At 44.9% G+C, this 18,320-nt stretch overlaps 1 protein-coding gene across 5 annotated transcripts in view; it reads left to right on the top strand.

The window, feature by feature from the left end:
- Positions 1-18,320, top strand: part of NLGN2 (neuroligin 2) — a 250,363-nt gene that overhangs the window by 47,877 nt on the left and 184,166 nt on the right. Inside the window, exon 1 of one of the 5 annotated variants that reach the window (XM_069767581.1) lies at positions 718-808. The exons of the other annotated variants lie outside the window; for them this stretch is intronic. The gene's annotated coding sequence lies outside the window, so the exon portion shown is untranslated. Of the gene's footprint in view, positions 1-717; positions 809-18,320 lie in introns of those variants that run through there. 5 annotated transcript variants of the gene reach the window in all.

Genomic DNA, 18,320 nt, shown 5'->3' with positions numbered 1-18,320 from the left:
ACAAATTTTTATTTCAAGATTTCTAAACATAACATTTAAAATACATATAAAGGGGACACAACCACAAAGTAAACTGCAACACAATAATATGTACCAAAAAGTATTACAGCATCTATTTTTGGGAAAAATCCATATTTACCACTATATAATATTTTGTATTAGCCCACTCTGTGGTGTCCAAATCCCCATCATCCATAGATTTACTAGATAAGTGATTCCAATTGGTATCCTATATAAAATGCCCAGTATAAATTGCTAGTGCTAAACCACTGATACAATATAGAGTACTATATATGGATGGGTGGATTTGGGTCCACAGTGTTGCTACATTTAGGCCAGATGCTCATACATTATATAACCAGCACCCATTTTCCATTGTTCACCAATGTGTACACTACAATGAGCAATATCCGATTGAGTCTCATATATTTATAAAGTGCTTACTGCATTCTATTATATATAAAGTGCAAAGTGCTTCCTACAAAAATAGCCTCCAGTGTAGATAGTATATTGCTATAGTAAGCAGAGACACATAGTTTATATAAAAAGTACAAATAACAATCGAAGGTGTAGCATGGTACATAACCTGTGTCAGCAGTGAAACCCCGACGCGCGTTTCGCGGTAGCTTCTTCCAGGGGGAATGTCGACATTATATATAATAGAATGCAGTAAGCACTTTATAAATATATGAGACTCAATCGGATATTGCTCATTGTAGTGTAGAGGACGTCTTGTAATGAAGATGGGAGGCGCCGCAGCGGACCGGAGACGCCCGTTTGACCTGACCAGCAGCGGGACCACCCCTGGGTGAGTATAATATAATGTCTTTTTCTCCTCTTTCAGGTAACATCGGGGGCTTATCTACAGCATTACAGAAAGCTGTAGATAAGCCCCTGATGCCGGTGGGCTTACCTCACCTGCGATTTTCGGGGTGACAGGTTCCCTTTAACACATATCATGATTTATGATGCACAGATACAGCAGAGAAATATATCACAGCCAAGTAGCATATAATACTGCCCACGTAGCATATAACAGCCCACGTAGCATATAGCACAGCCATGTAGCATATAGCACAGCCATGTAGTATATGACACAGCCCACGTAGTATATGACACAGCCCATGTAGCATATAGCACAGGCCACATAGTATATAGCACAGGCCACGTAGTATATAACACAGCCACGTAGCATATAGCACAACCACGTAGCATATTGCACAGCCACGTAGTATATAGCACAGCCACGTAATATATAGCACAACTCATGTAGTATATAGCGCAGCTCACGCAGTATATAACAGCCACGTAGTATATTGCCCAACCACGTAATATATTGCACAGCCCACGTAGTATATAGCACAGAGATGCAGTATATAACACAGCCACGTAGCATATAGCACAGCCACGTAGCATATTGCACAGCCATGTAGTATATAGCACAGCTCATGTAGTATATAGCGCAGCTCACGCAGTATATAGCACAGCTCACCCAGTATATAACAGCCACGTAGTATATTGCCCAGCCACGTAATATATTGCACAGTCACGTTGTATATAGCACGGAGACGCAGTATATAACACTGCCCATGTAGTATATAGCACAGCGATGTAGTATATAGCACAGCCCACGTAGTATATAGCACAGCCCACATAGTATATAGCACAGAGACGTAGTATATAACAGCCCACGCAGTATGTAACAGCCCACACAGTATATAACAGCCCACGTAGTATATAGCACAGCGATGTAGCATATAGCACAGCCCACGTAGTATATAGCACAGCCCACATAGTATATAGCAGAGAGACGTAGTAAATAACACAGCCCACACAGTATATAACACAGCCCACGCAGTATGTAACACAGCTAACACAGTATATAACAGCCCACGTAGTATATAGTGTTGTGAATTCCGCTCTTGGGCTCCCTCCGGTGGTTTTAAGTGGAATGGCTGCTCCTTGGATTTAGCTGTCAGCAGCTGCTTCCACTGATTGTCTATTCTGCTCGGCTATTTAGCCTGGCTCTTTCCTTCAGCTTGTGCCACTTGTCAATGGTTCCTGGTTGGATTCACATCTCTTTGGATTTCCCTGTTATCCTGACCAGTTCAGCAAAGCTAAGTCCTTGCTTGCTCTTTTCTGTCCACAGGTTGTGGACTTATCCGTTCTGTGCTTTCTATGTTTGTCCAGCTTGTCAGTATGAATTAATTCTGTGATGCTGGAAGCTCTGGGAAGCAGATTTACCCTCCACACCTTTAGTCAGGTGTGGAGATTTTTGTAAACTCTGTGTGGATTTTTTGTAGTGTTTTATACTGACCGCACAGTATTCCATCCTGTCCTATCTATCTAGCTAGACTGGCCTCCTGTGCTCATCCTGGTTTCATTCTGTGTATGTCTTTTCCCTCTCCACTCACAGTCATTACTTGTGGGGGGCTATCTATCCTTTGGGGATTTTCTCTGAGGCAAGATAGTTTTCCTGTTTCTATCTTTAGGGGTAGTTAGTTCTCAGGCTGTGACGAGGTGCCTAGGGAGTGTTAGGAGCATCCCACGGCTACTTCTAGTGTTGTGTTGAGCTTAGGGACTGCGGTCAGTACAGATACCACTTCCTTCAGAGCTCGTTCCATGTTGCTCCTAAACCACCAGATCATAACAGTACAAGTGGCCAAAAATGAATTAAATGCATCTCAAAAGAAGGAAAAAATTCTGAGCCATTTTTTTTTCTGTGCTCTCTTTTGTCTTTTTTTTCATCTTGATCTCTGGGTGGTTCTGGATTTATGCTCTGGCATGGATGTTCAAGGTTTGTTTTCTCGTGTGGATCAACTTGCTGCAAGAGTACAGAGTATCCAAGATTATGTTGTCCAGACTCTGGCTTTGGAGCCTAGAATTCCTACTCCTGATTTGGTTTTTTTGGAGACAGATTCAAGTTTTTGAACTTTAAAAATAACTGCAAATTATTTTTTGCTTTGAAACCCCGTTCTTGTGATCCCATTCAGCAAGTTAAAGATCATCATATCGTTGCTGCGTGGTGACCCTCAGGACTGGGCATTCTCCCTTGAATCAGGGGATCTGGCATTGCTGAATGTAGACGCATTTTTTCAAGCGCTCGGATTATTGTATGACGAACCTAATTCTGTGGATCATGCAGAAAAAACCCTGTTGGCCTTCTGTCAAGGTCAGGAAGCGGCAGAATTATACTGCCAGAAATTTAGGAAATGGTCTGTGCTTACTAAATGGAATGAGGATGCTCTGGCTGCTATTTTCAGAAAAGGTCTTTCTGAAGCCCTTAAAGATGTTATGGTGGGCTTCCCTACGCCTACTGGTTTGAGCGAATCTATGTCTCTAGCCATTCAGATTGATCGGCGTTTGCACGAGCGCAAAGCTATGCACCATATGGCAGTGTCCTCTGAGCAGAGTCCTGAACCTATGCAATGTGATAGGATTTTGACTAGAACAGAACGGCAGGAATTCAGAAGTCAGAATAGGCTGTGTTTTTACTGTGGTGATTCTGCTCATGTTATTTCTGATTGCCCTAAACGTATTAGGAGGGTCGCTAGGTCTGTTACCATCAGTACTGTACAGCCTAAATTTCTCTTATCTGTGACCCTGATTTGCTCATTGTCGTCCTTTTCTGTCATGGCATTTGTGGATTCAGGCGCTGCCCTGAACTTAATGGACTTAGAATTCGCCAGGCGCTGTGGTTTTTCCTTGCAGCCTTTGCAGAGCCCTATTCCTTTGAGGGGCATTGATGCTACTCCATTGGCCAAGGATAAACCTCAGTACTGGACGCAGATGACCATGTACATGGCTCCTGCACATCAGGAAAATTGCCGTTTTCTGGTGTTGCATAACCTGCATGATGTTGTTGTACTAGGTTTTCCATGGTTACAGGAACATAATCCGGTGCTGGATTGGAAAACTATGTCTGTGACTAGTTGGGGTTGTCAAGGGGTACATAGTGACGTTCCTTTGATGTCAATTTCCTCTTCCCCCTCTTCTGAGGTCCCTGAGTTTTTGTCGGATTTCCAGGATGTATTTGATGAGCCCAAGTCCAGTTCCCTTCCACCGCATCGGGACTGTGATTGTGCTATTAACTTGATTCCAGGTTGTAAGTTCCCTAAGGGCCGACTTTTCAATCTGTCTGTGCCAGATCATGCCGCCATGCGGAGTTATGTTAAGGAATCTTTGGAGAAGGGGCATATTCGGCCCTCTTCGTCACCATTGGGAGCGGGGTTTCTTTTTTGTTGCTAAGAAGGATGGCTCCTTGAGACCCTGTATAGATTATCGTCTTCTTAATAAGATCACTGTCAAATTCCAATACCCCTTGCCTTTGCTTTCTGATTTGTTTGCTCAGATTAAGGGGGCTAGTTGGTTTACTAAGATTGACCTCCGAGGGGTATATAATCTTGTTCGTATTAAACAGGGTGACGAATGGAAAACTGCATTTAATATGCCCAAAGGCCATTTTGAATACCTTGTGATGCCATTCGGGCTCTCTAATGCTCCATCTGTGTTCCAATCCTTCATGCATGATATTTTCCGCAATTATCTTGATAAATTCATGGTTGTATATTTGGATGATATTTTGATTTTTTCCGATGATTGGGAGTCTCATGTGAAGCAGGTCAGGATGGTGTTCCAGATCCTTCGTGATAATGCTTTGTTTGTGAAGGGGTCTAAGTGCCTATTCGGAGTTCAGAAGATCTCTTTTTTGGGTTTTATTTTTTCTCCCTCATCTATGGAAATGGATCCTGTTAAGGTCCAAGCTATTCATGACTGGATTCAACCCACATCTGTGAAGAGCCTTCAAAAATTTTTGGGCTTTGCTAATTTCTATCGCCGCTTAATTGCCAACTTTTCCAGTGTGGTTAAGCCCCTTACTGATTTGCGAAGAAAGGCGCTGATGTGACGAATTGGTCCTCTGCGGCTGTTGAGGCCTTTCGGGAGCTTAAACGCCGATTTACTTCTGCCCCTGTGTTGCGTCAGCCAGATGTTTCTCTTCCTTTTCAGGTTGAGGTTGACGCTTCTGAGATTGGGGCAGGGGCCGTTTTGTCTCAGAGGGATTCTGATGGTTCTTTGATGAAACCGTGTGCTTTTTTTCCCAGAAAGTTTTCACCTGCAGAACGCAATTATGATGTCGGCAATCGGGAGTTGTTGGCTATGAAGTGGGCGTTTGAGGAGTGGCGACATTGGCTTGAGGGAGCTAAGCACCGCGTTGTGGTCTTGACTGATCATAAAAATCTGATTTACCTCAAGTCGGCCAAGCGGCTGAATCCTAGACAGGCTCGATGGTCCCTGTTTTTCTCCCGTTTTGATTTCTTGGTCTCGTATCTTCCGGAATCTAAGAATGTTAAGGCTGATGCCCTCTCTAGGAGTTTTTTGCCTGATTCTCCTGGAGTCCTTGAGCCGGTTGGCATTCTTAAGGAAGGGGTGATTCTTTCTGCCATCTCCCCTGATTTGCGGCGGGTGCTTCGGGAATTTCAGGCTGATAGGCCTGACCGCTGTCCAGTGGGGAAGCTGTTTGTTCCTGATGGATGGACAAGTAAGGTGATTTCTGAGGTTCATTGTTCAGTGTTGGCTGGTCATCCTGGGATTTTTGGTACCAGAGATTTGGTTGCTAGGTCTTTTTGGTGGCCTTCTTTGTCGCGCGATGTGCGTGCTTTTATGCAGTCCTGTGGGACTTGCGCCCGAGCCAAGCCTTGCTGTTCCCACGCTAGTGGGTTGCTTTTGCCTTTGCCGGTCCCTGAGACTCCCTGGACGCATATTTCCATGGATTTTATTTCGGATCTTCCTGTTTCCCAGAAGATGTCTGTTATCTGGGTTGTTTGTGACCGGTTCTCTAAAATGGTCCATCTGGTACCTTTGCCTAAGTTGCCTTCCTCCTCAGATTTGGTTCCATTGTTTTTTCAGCATGTGGTTCGTTTGCATGGCATTCTGGAGAATATTGTGTCTGACAGAGGTTCTGAGTTTGTCTCTAGGTTTTGGCGGGCCTTTTGTGCTAGGATGGGCATTGATTTGTCTTTTTCTTCGGCGTTTCATCCTCAGACTAATGGCCAAACTGAGTGAACTAATCAGACCTTGGAGACCTATTTGAGATGCTTTGTGTCTGCTGATCAGGATGATTGGGTGGCTTTCTTGCCGTTGGCCGAGTTTGCCCTTAATAATCGGGCTAGTTCGGCTACTTTGGTTTCACCTTTCTTTTGTAATTTTGGTTTTCATCCTCGTTTTTCTTCTGGGCAGGTTGAGCCTTCTGATTGTCCTGGTGTGGATTCTGTGGTGGACAGGCTGCAGCAGATTTGGACTCATGTGGTGGACAATTTGACGTTGTCTCAGGAAAGGGCTCAACGTTTTGCTAACCGCCGTCGGTGTGTTGGTCCCTGGCTTCGTGTGGGGGATTTGGTTTGGTTGTCTTCTCGTCATGTTCCTATGAAGGTTTCTTCCCCTAAGTTTAAGCCTCGGTTTATTGGTCCTTATAAAATTTCTGAAATTATTAATCCAGTGTCTTTTCGTTTGGCTCTTCCAGCCTCTTTTGCCATTCATTATGTTGTCTATAGATCTTTGTTGCGGAGATATGTGGTGCCCGTTGTTCCCTCAGTTGATCCTCCTGCCCCGGTGTTGGTTGAGGGAGAGTTGGAATATGAGGTTGAGAAAATTTTGGATTCTCGTTTTTCGAGGCGGAGGCTTCAGTATCTTGTCAAGTGGAAGGGTTATGGCCAGGAGGATAATTCTTGGGTTGTTGCCTCCGATGTCCATGACACCGATTTGGTTCGTGCTTTTCACTTGGCTCGTCCTGATCGGCCTGGGGGCTCTGGTGAGGGCTCGGTGACCCCTCCTCAAGGGGGGGGGGGGGGTACTGTTGTGAATTCCGCTCTTGGGCTCCCTCCGGTGGTTGTACGTGGCACTTTTGTGAGTTCTGCTCTTGGGCTCCCTCCGGTGGTTTTAAGTGGAATGGCTGCTCCTTGGATTTAGCTGTCAGCAGCTGCTTCCACTGATTGTCTATTCTGCTCGGCTATTTATGCCTGGCTCTTTCCTTCAGCTTGTGCCACTTGTCAATGGTTCCTGGTTGGATTCACATCTCTTTGGATTTCCCTGTTATCCTGACCAGTTCAGCAAAGCTAAGTCCTTGCTTGCTCTTTTCTGTCCACAGGTTGTAGTATATAGCACAGCCCACGTAGTATATAGCACAGCCCACATAGTATATAGCACAGAGACGTAGTAAATAACACAGCCCACGCAGTATTTAACACAGCTAACACAGTATATAACAGCCCACGTAGTATATAGTGTTGTGAATTCCGCTCTTGGGCTCCCTCCGGTGGTTTTAAGTGGAATGGCTGCTCCTTGGATTTAGCTGTCAGCAGCTGCTTCCACTGATTGTCTATTCTGCTCGGCTATTTAGCCTGGCTCTTTCCTTCAGCTTGTGGCACTTGTCAATGGTTCCTGGTTGGATTCACATCTCTTTGGATTTCCCTGTTATCCTGACCAGTTCAGCAAAGCTAAGTCCTTGCTTGCTCTTTTCTGTCCACAGGTTGTGGACTTATCCGTTCTGTGCTTTCTATGTTTGTCCAGCTTGTCAGTATGAATTAATTCTGTGATGCTGGAAGCTCTGGGAAGCAGATTTACCCTCCACACCTTTAGTCAGGTGTGGAGATTTTTGTAAACTCTGTGTGGATTTTTTGTAGTGTTTTATACTGACCGCACAGTATTCCATCCTGTCCTATCTATCTAGCTAGACTGGCCTCCTGTGCTCATCCTGGTTTCATTCTGTGTATGTCTTTTCCCTCTCCACTCACAGTCATTACTTGTGGGGGGCTATCTATCCTTTGGGGATTTTCTCTGAGGCAAGATAGTTTTCCTGTTTCTATCTTTAGGGGTAGTTAGTTCTCAGGCTGTGACGAGGTGCCTAGGGAGTGTTAGGGGCATCCCACGGCTACTTCTTGTGTTGTGTTGAGCTTAGGGACTGCGGTCAGTACAGATACCACTTCCTTCAGAGCTCGTTCCATGTTGCTCCTAAACCACCAGATCATAACAATATAGCACAGCCCACGTAGTATATAGCACAGCCCACATAGTATATAGCACAGAGACGTAGTATATAACACAGCCCACACAGTATATAACAGTCCACGTAGTATATAGCACAGCGATGTAGCATATAGCACAACCCACGTAGTATATAGCACAGAGATGCAGTATATAACAGCTCACGCAGTATATAACACAGCCCACGTAGTGTATAGCACAGCAATGTAGTATATAGCACAGCCCACGTAGTATGTAGCACAGCCCACATAGTATATAGCACAGAGACGTAGTATATAACACAGCCCACGCAGTATATAACAGCCCACGTAGTATATAGCACAGCGATGTAGCATATAGCACAGCCCACGTAGTATATTGCACAGCCCACGTAGTATATAGCACAGAGACGTAGTATATAACAGCCCACGCAGTATATAACACAGCCCACACAGTATATAACAGCCCACCTAGTATATAGCAATGTGGGCACCATATCCCTGTTAAAAAAAAGAATTAAAAAATAGTTATATACTCACCTTCCGGCGGCCCCCGGATCCAGGCGAGGCCTTTAGCGATGCTCCACTCGACGCTCCGGTCCGAAGAATGCAGTGCGGTCTCGCGAGATGATGACGTAGCATAGGCAGCATCAATAGTAAAAAGTTGGTAACGCAGGGTTAATAGCAGCGTTAACGGACTGTGTTACACCGTGGCATAACGCTGTGTAATGCAGCCATTAACCCTGTGTGAGTGCTGACTGGAGGGGAGTATGGAGGGAGCAGTGACAGAGAGTAGGAATGGGCGAATTCGCGGCCGGACTGTGCCCGTCGCTGATTGGTCAATCAGCGACGCGGGATTTCCGTGACAGACAGACAGAAAGACAGACAAAAAGACGGAAGTGACCCTTAGATGAATATATAATAATAATAATAATAATTTTTATTTATATAGCGCCAACATATTCCGCAGCGCTTTACAAATTATAGAGGGGACTTGTACAGACAATAGACATTACAGAAATACAGTTCAAGACAGATACCAGGAGGAATGAGGGCCCTGCTGCTCGCAAGCTACAAACTATGAGGAAAAGGGGAGACACGAGAGGGGGATGGTAACAATTGCTTTAGTTATTCGGACCGGCCATAGTGTAAGGCTCGATAGATAGAAGATGCTCTGATCTAAAGAGATTCACACATATGATGCTGTGATCTAAACACAATGCTGTGATCTAAAGAGATTCACACGTGTAAGGGATCGGCTCTCTGGTAGGTGCTGGTTCACACAGGGACCCCGTTACTTCAGTTCAAACAGTGAAGTGGTTTATTAAGCGTAAATAAACCGATCAGGATAACAAAGTAAAACAGCCTTTACCTGCACAAAGTGAAAACATACAGCAAATAGTCCACATGGTAGTGCGGGTGATGGTGATAGCATTGTGATGTTGATGGTTGTGCAGTGATGGTGGTTGGGTGATGGTGATAGCATTATGATGTTGATGGTGGTTGGGTGATGGTGATAGCATTGTGATGTTGATGGTTGTGCAGTGATGGTGGTTGGGTGATGGTGATAGCATTGTGATGTTGATGGTGGTTGGGTGATGGTGATAGCATTGTGATATTGATGGTTGTGAAGTGGTGGTGGTCGGATGATGGTGATAGCATTGTGATATTGATGGCTGTGCAGTGGTGGTGGTTGGGTGATTGGTGATAGCATTGTGATGTTGATGGTTGTGCAGTGGTGGTGGTTGTGTGATGGTGATAGCACTGTGATATTGATGGTTGTGCACTGATGGTGGTTGGGTGATGGTGATAGCATTGTGATGTTGATGGTTGTGCAGTGGTGGTGGTCGAGTGATGGTGATAGCATTGTGATATTGATGGTTGTGCAGTGGTGGTGGTCGAGTTATGGTGATAGCATTATGATATTGATGGTTGTGCAGTGGTGGTGGTCGACTGATGGTTACAGCACTGTGATATTGATGGTTGTGCACTGATGGTGGTTGGGTGATGGTGATAGCATTGTGATGTTGATGGTTGTGCAGTGGTGGTGGTCGAGTGATGGTGATAGCACTGTGATATTGATGGTTGTGCAGTGGTGGTGGTCGGGTGATGGTTATAGCACTGTGATATTGATGGTTGTGCAGTGATGGTGGTTGCGTGATGGTGATAGCACTGTGACATTGATGGTTGTGCACTGATGGTGGTTGGGTGATGGTGATAGCATTGTGATGTTGATGGTTGCGCAGTGGTGCTGATAGCATTGTGATATTGATGGTTGTGCACTGATGGTGGTTGGGTGATGGTGATAGCATTGTGATGTTGATGGTTGCGCAGTGGTGGTGATAGCATTGTGATATTGATGGTTGTGCCATGGTGGTGATAGCATTGTGATATTGATGGTTGTGCAGTGATGGTGGTTGGGTGATGGTGATAGCATTGTGATATTGATGGTGTGCAGTGGTGGTGGTCGGCTGATGGTGATAGCATTGAGATATTGATGGTTGTACAGTGGTGGTGGTCGGCTGATGGTGATAGCATTGAGATATTGATGGTTGTACAGTGGTGGTGGTCGGGTGATGGTGATAGCATTGTGATATTGATGGTTGTGCAGTGATGGTGGTTGGGGGATGGTGATAGCATTGTGATATTGATGGTGTGCAGTGGTGGTGGTCGGCTGATGGTGATAGCATTGAGATATTGATGGTTGTGCAGTGGTGGTGGTCGGGTGATGGTGATAGCATTGTGATATTGATGGTTGTGCAGTGGTGGTGGTCGGGTGATGGTTATAGCACTGTGATATTGATGGTTGTGCAGTGATGGTGGTTGGGTGATGGTGATAGCACTGTGATATTGATGGTTGTGCAGTGGTGGTGGTCGACTGATGGTAATAGCATTGTGATATTGAGTGCGGAGGAAAAAAATAAAGATGTATTAGTATTAGGGGCATAAGAGACCAAACCCTCTTGCACCTGCTGATGAGACGTTGTCTCCCAAGGTACAGGGTTTCCTTGTCTCATGTGGCCCCCCATGTATGAAGCATTTTCTCCGCATAGCTGTGCTCATGTGAGAGGTTGTCGGTTTTTATTCCATATGTGTCCTCCCTCCTGTCTATTGGGTCTAGTCTTGGGTCCATCACTTCCGGAGTCTTTTGTGCAGGTCGTTTCTCCTTCTCTTTCGCACTATTTCTGAATATGTTGAGTTTGTATCTCAGAGGCTGGTAGTCACTTCCTGGAAATGATGTCTCAGGATTTATTGACTTCTGCTCGTCTTAGATTAGCATTTGAGTTCCTTCTTCAGTCTTTTTCATCATGAACATTGCCTTTCATTCTGTACAATTAGTGCTTGACTTCCCATTAGACTACAATCTTTGAGCAGGAACCTGCTGATGGTGGCCTTGTTTCTGGACATATCGTGTCACCATCTCCATGGGGTTGGCAAATCAGTGGCTTGATACAAGCCCAAACTAATTCCCATCCATCTTGCTTGATTGCTACGGCCAAGAAGCCTCCATCTCCAGTCCAGGTGCTAGTATCGTGCATGCAACTTGTATTGAATCTCTGTGTTAATGGCAATTTTGTCAGCTTGTTGGGGGATGTTGAAGTGGATGGTCAGGAATGTCATGACAGCTCTTCTCCAATACTTTGGAGTAGTAGACAGATTACGGTAGACTTTAAGACCCTCTTAGGCCTCGTTATGAACCTCTCAATCACATAGACAGTGCCTGCTTGGCACTTCTCTTACAGATATACAGTCAAGGTCGAAACTATTGGCACCCTTGAACTTGTTCCATAAAATTAAATATTTCTCCCAGTAATTTATTGCAATCCCACCTGTTTTTGTTATACACGTTTATTTCCTTTGTGTGTATTGGACCAACACAAAAAAAGAGGAAAAAAGGCAAATTGACATAATTTCACACAAAACCCCCAATATGGTCCAGACAGAATTATTGGCACACTCAACTTAATATTTGGCTTCACCCCCTTTGGAATAAATAACTGCAATCAATCGCTTCTGTGAAGACACGGGTGACGATGAGCACCCAGGTCCGTTACCTGAAACCGCATGGACCATGGATCGTCCCTCCTAACGCCCGCTCTCCTGTTAACGTGGGCATAATTCTACCCAGACAACACAGGGTGAGGGTAAAACAGTGTGGCAATGCTTTATTTAACTTCAAAACAGGCAGATTACACATAGAATAGTCCCAGAAAAATTCCCCAAGATGGTGCACATTAGAGTCTCACCCTTCCACTGACCCGCTAGGGTAATGGCAGATGTTACGTCAGAGCTTCCTGGGTCAGCTACCCCATCTGTGGTACACACGCATAGAGGAGGTAAAGACAAGCTTAGGGAGATGACAGTCCATAGAGTCTATACAAGGTACAAGGCCAGTTGACACGAGGGTCACAACCTGGCTTATGCGAACATCTCCATGGAGCCAGGTGACCAGTGGGTCCCAATCCAGGCTTTATCCAAAGGTATCCATGGTCCAGCGATGGTCAATGGAGCAGATCTGTATTCTTCAAACCACAAGCCTAAAAGCCCTAGGTTGCTTCCTGTAGAATGATAGATCTGTGTCCCTTATGATGGTGCCATGATATTGGCTGCTGTCCTGTCTCTGGTCCTTTGGATATATATGTCTTGGCAGAATCTCTGGCTGTCTCTCCCGCTCCCCCCCCCCCCTTCCCGTCTCTCTCTGTCTCTGAGTCTCTTTATGCAGAGGCATGTAACCTATTTTTAGATTTACCCAGTGTCCTTTAGTCCAGCATCAAGATAAAGGGAACAATGGAGTAGTTTTTCCCTCTCTGCTTTCGAAGTCAACAAACTGGTTCCATAATAGAGTGCATAATTAGCATATAAGCAAACATCACTAGTCATCATAGATAAGCACACACTATGTTATATGAAATATCAGCTTACAAGTCACTATTACAGTCTTACACAAACAAAAGTATAGATAACAGCATATTCATCTAAAAATAGTCATCTGGGTATTATAAGATATAATTCGGTATCTTCACAGCTTCCTACAACCATCAACAAGCTTTTTATACCTCTCAACTGTAATTTTTGATCACTTCAGAATTCACCGGTGGTTTGTTTCCATCTATCTCTGGAGGCTTCTTGATGTATGTTTGGGGTCATTGTCCTGTTGGAAGACCCATGACCTAGAACACAAACCCAGCTTTCTTACACTGGGTACTATATGGCCACCCAAAATCCTTTGGTAATCTTCAGATTTCATGATGTCTTGCACACAGTCAAGGCCCCCAGTGCCAGAGGCAGCCAAACAACCCCTAAACATCTTTGAATTTCCACCATATTTCACTGTAGGTACTGTGTTCTTTTCTTTGTAGGGCTCATTCCATTTTCGGTAAACAGAAGAATGATGTGCTTTACCACAAAGCTCTATCTCGGTCTCATCTGTCCATAAGACGCCTTCCCAGAGTGATTTTGGCAAACTGCATTTTAGCTTTGTATACCTCTGTGTCAACAGTGAGGTCCTCCTGGGTCTCCTGCCATAGTGATTCATTTCATTCCAATGTGGACGGATAGTTTGAGCTGACACTATTGCTGTCTGAACCTGCAGGACAGCCAGAATTTCTTCAGACCTTAATTGCGTCTGCTTATCCACCATCCGGACTATCCTGCGTTGCAACCTTTTATCAATTTTTTTCTGCCATCCATGTCCAGGGCGATTAGCTTCAATGCCTTGGGTTGTAAACTTCATGATTATGTTGCGCTCCATTGGTATAGGAACATCAAGATCTCTGGAGTTGGACTTGTAACCTTGAGGTTGTTGATATTTTTCAACAATTTTGGTTCTCAAGTCCTCATACAGTTCTCTTCTCCTCTTTCTGTTCTCCATGCTTAATGTGGCACACACAAAGATTAAATCTACTTATCCCCATTTTATCAGGTTTCAAGTGTAATTTTCATATTGCCCACACCTGTTACTTGCCACAGGTCTGAACGAGCATCGCATGCTGGAAACAAAGTTGTTTACCTACAATATTGGAAAGGTGCCAACAATTTTGTCCAGCCCATTTTTGGTGTTTTGTGTAAAATTATATTCAATTTGCTTTTTTTCCTCTTTTTTTTTTTGTGTTGTTCCAATACACACAAAGGAAATAAACCTGTGCATAACAAAACATGGAGAATTGTAATAATGTTCTGGGAGAAATACTTCATTTTCTGAAACAATTTCAAGTGTGCCATCTAGTGATGAGCGAGTATACTCGTTGCTCAGGTTTTTCCGAGCACGCTCAGGTGATCTCCGAGTATTTGTGACTGCTCGGAGATTTAGTTTTCGTTGCCGCAGCTGCATGATTTATAGCTGATAGCTTGAATACATGTGGGAGTTCCCTAGCAACCAGGCCACCCCCACATGTACTCAGGCTGGCTAGCAGCCGTAAATCATGCAGCTGCGTCAACAAAAACTAAATCTCTGAGCAGTCACAAATTCTCTGAGACCAACAGAGCGTGCTCAGGAAAACCCGAGCAATGAATATACTCGCTCATCACTAGTGCCAACACTTTCAGCCATGATTGTATATGTATATTCCCCCAAAGGCAAATGTTTTTCAGCCTTTGCACTTAGTGCATAGGCTTTACCAATCTAGGAGTCCCACTTAGTGATGAGCAAGCACTGAAATGTTCAAGTGCTCAGTTTTCGAACCGAGCAGATTGGACACTCGGGCAGGCTCGACTCGAGTAACGAGTATAATGGAAGTCAATGGAAAACTCGAGAATTTTGCGGGAAGACCCTAATAGGAGGGCTTGGGGGGGGGGGGGGGGGCAGGAAAATTGCTGAAATGGATGAAATGGGAACAGAATTGAGAAGACAGCACATGTCATGTCTCCCCCTTTAATGTGGGCTCCGGCGCTGAGCCCACATCTTTCCCAGCACATGTCAACTGTTTTAAACAGCTGACATGTGCCTCTAACAGCCGCGGGTGGAATCACGATCCACCCGTGGCTGTTAACCTATGAAATGCCGCTGTCAATTTCTGACAGCAGCATTTAACGCGCGATTCCGGCAAGCGTACCGGAAATCCCGCCCATCGGTGACCCTGCCATGTGATCGCAATTCACCGATGGGTTGGCATGACAATCAGAGGTCTCCAGCAGACCTCTATGGTTGTCACTGCCAGATTGCTATGAGCGCTATTCTGTTACAGGCGATCTGATCATCACCTGTATGTAGCAGAACCGATCAGATTGTGTTAGCTTCTAGTGAACCATGGCAAAAGTGAAAAAAAATTTTTTTTTAAAAATATGAAAAAATAAATACAAGATTAATTCACCCCCTTTCTCCCCATTCAAAATAAAACAATAAAAAAAACAAACATAGACATATTTAGTATCGCCGTGTTCAGAATCGCCCGATCTATCAATAAAAAAAAAAGCATTAACCCATTCGGTAAACGGCGTAATGAGAAAAAAAAGTAAAAACTCCAGAATTACGTTTTTTTTTGGTCACCGCAACGTTGCATTAAAATGCAATAATGGGCGATCAAAAGATCTTATTCACACCAAAATGATATCATTCAAAACGTCAGCTATCCAAAAAATAAGCCCTCACCCGACCTGAGATCACGAAAAATGGAGACGCTACGGTTATCGGAAAATGACACAAGTTTTTTTTTTTTTTTTTAACAAACTTTGGATTTTTTTTCACCACTTAGATAAAAAAAGAAGCTGGACATGTTTGGTGTCTATGAACTCGTAAAGACCTGGAGAATCATAATGGCAGGTCAGTTGTAACATTTGGTGAACATAGTAAAAAAAATCCAAATTAACAGTTGTGGAATTTTCTTCCCGTTTTTCAGTACACAATACGGTAAAATGAATGGTGACGTTCAAAAGTGCAACTTGTCCCGCAAAAAAACAAGCCCTCACACGGCCATATTGATGGAAAAATAAAAAAGTTATGGCTCTGGGAAGAAGGGGAGTGAAACACAAATGCAAAAACGAAATAGGGCTCCGTCATTAAAGTGGAGTAATACTCACACAACTTTGTTCTCAGCAGAGAAGGAGTCAGAGATGGTTCCAGGTGTCTTCTCCATGCTGTTCTCATGTTATTTGAACGCTGTTTCCATCCATTTCAGCAACTTTCTTGCCCTCCAGGTAGGGTCTTCCGTAAAAATGCTGGCATTTCCCATTGACTTCCATTACGCTCCTTACTTGAGTCGAGAACGGGAGCAGTACAACCTGCTTGATTCGAGTAACGAGCACCCTCACATTTTAGTGCTCGATCATCGCTAATAGACATCAATAGGCAGATTTCCAATGTTAGGCTGCCAACGTGCCAGAAGACTTAGTGGTAGAGTCTATCTCCTTTACATTGTCTAGGCCAGCTTTACAGATCAGCTTTTCCATGATAATGGTGGTCAGTGGCTTTAGGAGAAGGTGGTTAGGCTGTGTGAACGCTGTCTGATGAGGGACTTCCTTAGTGCTGGTGGGTCATTGGTGCAAGTCTGTGTAGAAGCCATGTAATATCTGTCATCCCGTCCGAACATGGACCATAATGCCAAGACCAAAGCTGAAAAGAAGAGTCTGTATGTAAAAGGGAAAACATTTATTCCATCCACTGTAAAAAAGCTGAGAAACTATAAGGCAATCACATACATACTGTAAATCATGGTGGAGTCTGTCACAACCGGAAACAATCCAGGATACCGAACTATACAGTCTCTGGGCAAGAGGGAGAAGATACCCAGGGGAACTTCAGGGTCACCACTAATGGTGGTAAGGGGTCATCTGTTCCATCCGTGGTAACGAAGGTCTTGCAAGTCTAAGAGGCAACAACATTTAAAATAACAGAGTCTGATAAGTTTATCCCAGAGGCCGGGTCATCATTCCTGCCACATAAAAAGAGAGGCCGGTCGCTTCTCTCTCTTGGGGAAACCGAGAGTGCCAGAAATTAGCAGAAATCTCTGGGGAGAAGAATAGATAAGGACCGAGAAGTGGAGAGCAGGAAAGGTGAAGCTGCACAATGCCCAGTCGTGGGCAAAAATTTTCAGTCTGACACAAGTTTTAGTTTTCTCATTTTGTCTCTTCATTATTTTTTGCTTTTTTATTCGGCCATTTCTATCATTACCGACGGACAATTGTAAACATCATGTACATGTTATTGAGAAATCCATGAACTTTCTGTGACGCCTCGATGTTCCCAGCGCTGCCCCTTATTCTTCAGACTTATGCCCTTTGGCCCAGTATTTGGATATCAGATTCTGGGCAGATCGTGACTGATGGCCGCCCATTCTTGTATCATCCCAGCTTGGAGCTATCACAAGTTCTGGATTTTGATGCTTTTTGTGGATTCCCCGCAGGTGGGATGAGATCTGGGGATTTTACAGCTGTGGTCACAAGATGCCAATGTTTTGTTCCTTGAGCCGCTTAGTTCTCACTTTTGCCTTGTGAATTGATCTCGATTATGGGGGAAAAGCATCATCCACATATTGTCCTGGGTGATGGAAGAAGTTGTTCTTTGAGGAGATTCATAGCCCATTCTATGTTCCTGGCCATGTTCTCAGTTATAATTGTGAGTGATCCCCTCCATGGATGAGAAGCCCCCCGCACATAGTGAGTGACCCCCTCCATAGGTGAGAAGCCCCCCGCACATTGTGAGTGACCCCCTCCATGGATGAGAAGCCCCCCGCACATTGTGAGTGACCCCCTCCATAGGTGAGAAGCCCCCCGCACATTGTGAGTGACCCCCCTCCATGGATGAGAAGCCCCCACACATTGTGAGTGACCCCCTCCATGGATGAGAAGCCCCCGCACATTGTGAGTGATCCCCTCCATGGATGAGAAGCTTCCGCACATTGTGAGTGAGCCCCTCCATGGATGAGAAGCCCTCCACACATTGTGAGTGACCCCCCTCCATGGATGAGAAGCCCCCACACATTGTGAGTGACCCCTCCATGGATAAGAAGCCCCCCACACATTGCGAGTGACCCCCTCCATAGGTGAGAAGCCCCCCGCACATTGTGAGTGATCCTCTCCATGGATGAGAAGCCCCCACACATTGTGAATGACCCCTCCATGGATAAGAAGCCCCCCGCACATTGTGAGTGACCCCCTCCATAGGTGAGAAGCCCCCCGCACATTGTGAGTGATCCCCTCCATGGATGAGAAGCCCCCGCACATTGTGAGTGATCCCCTCCATGGATGAGAAGCCCCCATACATTGTGAGTGACCCATACATTGTGAGTGACCCCTCCATGGATGAGAAGCCTCCACACATTGTGAGTGATCCTCTCCATGGATGAGAAGCCCCCGCACATTGTGAGT

Source organism: Ranitomeya imitator, chromosome 4, assembly GCF_032444005.1.
Source record: "Ranitomeya imitator isolate aRanImi1 chromosome 4, aRanImi1.pri, whole genome shotgun sequence".
In the NCBI taxonomy this organism is placed as follows: domain Eukaryota; kingdom Metazoa; phylum Chordata; class Amphibia; order Anura; family Dendrobatidae; genus Ranitomeya; species Ranitomeya imitator.
The sequence above is the reverse complement of the archived record's forward strand: the minus strand, read 5'-3'. Positions and strand labels throughout refer to the sequence as shown.